This window comes from Lynx canadensis, chromosome A1 (assembly GCF_007474595.2).
Source record: "Lynx canadensis isolate LIC74 chromosome A1, mLynCan4.pri.v2, whole genome shotgun sequence".
Lineage (NCBI taxonomy): Eukaryota > Metazoa > Chordata > Mammalia > Carnivora > Felidae > Lynx > Lynx canadensis.
In genome coordinates, this window is record NC_044303.2 from 83447471 (window position 1) to 83452258 (window position 4788).

At 33.0% G+C, this 4788-nt stretch overlaps 1 pseudogene; it reads left to right on the top strand.

Annotated features, from left to right (window-relative positions):
* Positions 1–587: 587 nt before the first annotated feature.
* Positions 588–1406, top strand: LOC115499686 (annotated as a pseudogene).
* The last annotated feature ends 3382 nt before the right edge of the window (positions 1407–4788 follow it).

Sequence of the window (4788 nt, forward strand, 5' to 3'; positions counted from 1 at the left end):
CAAGTGAAAGAGTGTATTTATGAGCAAACTATTTCCACTACAATTCACAATTATTAGAAAAAAATACTTAATGGACATCTGATTGTTCATTTCTCAATACCTTCTGTTTACTTGACATGTGATTAACGTTGTCTCATTAAAATCAGTATATGATTTTCTCTATACTTTGATAGAATTTTTATGCCAAGTTTCATGGAAAAACTAAAGAAACATAAAGAAAATCTCATTGACTTTTAAGACATTTATGCCTTTCATGACCATGTTTTTATGAATGGATAATCTATATTACACATATTAGTTGACTAGTTGATCTAACCTGATTATATCACTTGATAAAACTCTCATATTTTTATGATGTAACTATGTCTGTGAACAATTCATTGTGCATTAAAAATCACATCAAGCTAAAAATATACTTCAATATACCTAGTCTAAAAATGAAAAAAAACACATGACTACAGAAACAATTGTCCCTTGCTTAGGCAATTTGGTAGAAGTGGTGACTTAGGGAAGGAAGTGCTTGATGTTTCTATAACACAATCACAGCCATTTGTCACTTCTTGTATTCCTTGCAGTAAACATTTATCATGGCATGGGAGAATCAGAACTTTAACTCAGACTTTATCCATGTGGGAATCTTCAATGACAGCCCCACTTGCATCTTCCTTTTCTCACTGGTCTTGGGCATCTTCACAGTGGCCTTCATGGCAAACACTGCTATGGTTCTCCTCATCTGCCTGGACAACCACCTCCACACCAACATGTACTTCCTCCTCAGCCAACTCTCCCTCATAGACCTCATGCTTATCTGCACCACTGTACCCAAGATGGCTTTCAACTACTTGTCTGGCAGAAAGTCCATCTCTCTGGCTGGTTGTGGAGCCCAGATATTCTTATATGTGTCTCTGCTTGGAGCAGAATGTTTCCTGCTAAGACCATTATGTTGCCATTTGCCACCTATTAAGATCTCATGGCAGCTTCTTCATACATTCTTGGCTCGCTTGATGGTCTAATTGAAGCTGTAGTTGCATTGTCTTTCTCATATTGTGGTGCCAGGAAATGCCCCACTTTTTCTGTGATGTCCCTGCCCTTCTCACTCTCTCATGCACCAGCATATTGTTATTTAATGGTTGATATTTATTCTATGTTATTATTCTTATTTCCCCTGTAGCAATAATCATTGCTTCCTATGTTAATGTTATTGTGGCTGTCATTCAAATGGGGTCTAGAGAGGTCCAACGGAAATCTTTTACCACCAGTTCCTCTCACTTCATGGTGATGGTAAAGTAGTATGAGCAGGTTTGTTCATATACATGAGGACCGCTTAAGATTATTCTCCCACCCAGGGCAAAATGGTGTCTGTCTTCTACACCATTCTTACTCCCATGCTGAATCCCCTCATCTAGATCCTCTGCAGCAATGAAGTGGCCAAAGCTTTTATAGGGGAGGCAGAGTCTAGAGAGTAAATACACTGATAATATTTATACTTAGGTTTTATTTCCCTTTATTCTTTGCCTTATGCTTAACTTTATGTATTTAACCAATACAATTAAATAACTAATGTTTACTGATCTTTGTACATTTATAAGGAAAACATAAGATTTAGAAAATTAAAAACTCTGCTGTTTTTCTTCTTCAAATATTTGATTTATTATTATTTTTTAAATTTTTTGTTTCAAGTTTATATTTGAATTCCAGTAAGTAAAAATATAGTGTAATACTGGTTTCAGAATGTAGTGATTCATTACTTATATATAACACCCAGGACTCAAAAGAACAAGTACCTTCCTTCATACTCCTCACTAATTTAAACCATCCCAGTGGCCAATGCCCCTCTAAGAATACTCAGTTTTTTCTCTATACTTAAGAGTCTGTTTTATGGTTCACTTCAATCATTTTCCCCTATGTTCATTTATTTCATATTTTAAATTACACATATTAGTTAAATTGTATGGTATTTGTTTTTCTCTGACTTATTTCACTTATCATATACACTCTAGCTTCATCCACATTATTGCAAATGGCAAGATTTCATCATTTTTGATGGCTGAGTAATATTCCATTGTATATGTATGTGCATACTCCTGAACAATGAGTCAAAAATTTATTAAAATCGAAATAAATATTTTGCAAAAAATAAAAATGGAAATATGACATAGAAAAATTTATAAAATGTGACAAAAATAATTCTAAGTAAAAAGTTTATAGTGATGCATATCAACATTTAAAAAAGATCTTAAATTAACTGATTAAAATAACTTAAAAATAATAATTAATAAAGCCCAAATTTAACAGAAGTAGATAATAATAAACAAGATAGTAGATAAAAATTAAACAGAGTCTATTAAAACCAAATCAATAATCAATGTAATAAAGAACCATTTTTTGAGAGGATAAACGAAATTGGCAAATCTTCAGTTAAACTAAAAAAAAAGGACTAAAATTAATGAAATTATCAGTGAAAGAGATATTGCAACTTATGCCACAGAATGACAAATGATCATAAGAAGCATCTATGAAAAACTATTTGTCTAGGAATTAACTAATTTAGGAGAAAATGATACATTTCTGTAAATATACCACCGAAAATACAGAATTATGAAGACATGGAAAATTGAGGCAGGTCATTAACAAGTAAAGAATTGAATCAATAACCAAAACCACACCACACGGAAATTCCAGGAGCAGATGCCATCACTAGTGAATTCTACCAAACATTTAATGAAGAATTAATAAGTATCCTTCTCAAACTCTTCTTAAAAAATGATGAACAGGGAATGCTTCCAAACCTTTTAATGAGAAAAGTGTTAATATGATACCAAAGAGAGAGAACTCTAAAAGAAAATAAAAATTACAGGCCAACATTTCATGATGACCACAGATGTAAAATTCCTCAGGAACTATTAGCGAGCTGAATTCAACAGCACATTACAATTATTATTTTCAATTATTATTACACACGACCAAGTAGGATTTATTTCTGAGATGCAAGTGTGGTTCAAGATACATGAATTAATCTGATGCATCATATAAACAGAATAAAAAATTAAAAAAAAAATAACGCAGTCCTCTCAATAGATGCAGAGAAAAAAAACTATGACAAAATTCAGCATCCTTTTATGAGCAAAAACTCTCAGCAAAGTGGGTTTAGAGGGAAGGCAGCTAACTCAACATAAGAAAGGCCATATATGACAACCCCATGGGTAACACCATACTCACTGGTGTTAGGCTGAAAGTTTTCCCTCTAAAACAAAGAACAAGACCAGAATGTCCTCTGCTTCTCCTCTATTTAACTGAGTACTGAAAGCCCTAGCTAGAATATTAAGAAATAGAAAAAAAATTAAAGGTCACCTAATTTTAAAAGAATGTAAAATATCACTATTGGCAGACTGGATGACCGTATTTAGAAAAAACTAAAGACTCCCTTAAAATTACTGATACAATGAGGGGGCACCTGGCTGGCTCAGTCAGAAGAGAGTGTGAGTCTTGATCTCAGGCTTGTGAGTTGAAACCCCACATTGGGCGTAGAGATTACTAAAAATATATAAGTAAACTTTAAAATAATTTTGGTAGAAGGAATAAATGAATTATTTTAAGTTTAAGTATGTAAATCAACATATATTAACATTGAAGGAACAATCCCATTTACAATATCAATCAAAAAAGAATTAAACACTTGGAAATAAATTTTACCATGGTGGTAAAAGACCTTTGCACTTACACTGTAACACTAATGAAATGAATTGGAAATGGAAACACACTGAAATGGAACGATAACCTGTGTATAAGAATTGGAAGAATACCTTTGTTAAAATGGCTACACTACCCAAAGTGATCTTCAGATTCAATGTAATCACTTCCTACAGAATGCAATAGAGACCAGAAATAAGCCCAAGTATATGTGTTCAATTAATCTTCAACAAAGACACCAAGAATACACAATGAGAAAAAAAGTTTCTTCAATAATTGATGCTGGGAAAACTGGTCAGCCATGCGCAAAAATAAATACAGAAATAAAGAAATAAATAAATAAGATCCTTACCTTACAGCATACCAAAAATAAAAGAAATACACATTTAACATAAAAATATAAAATATGAAAGTTTACAACTTGTAGACGTAAATATAAGGAAAAACTTTATTGACATTCTTTGCAAATATATATTGATTTCACACCAAAGTCAGAGGCAATATAAGCAAAAACAGACGTGTTGAACTACATCAAATTCAAAAGCTTCTGGACAACAAGCAACAAGATAAAGAGGTAACCTATGAAATTGTACAAAATATTTACAAACTTTGTACCTTATAAGGGCTCGCTATAAAATCTGTATAAAAAATGCTATACAACTTCATAGCTAAAACAACAAATAAGTCAATTAAAATATAGAAAATGTACCTAAATCGATACTTTTCAAATGAAGACATACAAATGGCCAATATAACACATGAAAAGATGCTCAACATCACTCATCATCAGGGAAATGCAAATGAATATATTTTGCATTCTCTTATCGTTCGGAGACTTCTGTAAGTGTTGATATTCTTTTTAATGTTTATTTATTTTTGAGAGAGAGAGAGAGAATGAGCAAGAGAGGGGCAGAGAGAGGGATACACAGAATGGGAAGCAGGATCCAGGCTCTGAGCTCAGCACAGAGCCTGACGTGGGGCTCAAACCCACGATCAGTGAGATCATGACCTGAGCTGAAATTGGACGCCCATCCAACTGAGCCACCCAGATGCTCCAAAGTCATGTTCTTGATGAAAGTCCAAGAAGTCCTTTAAGTT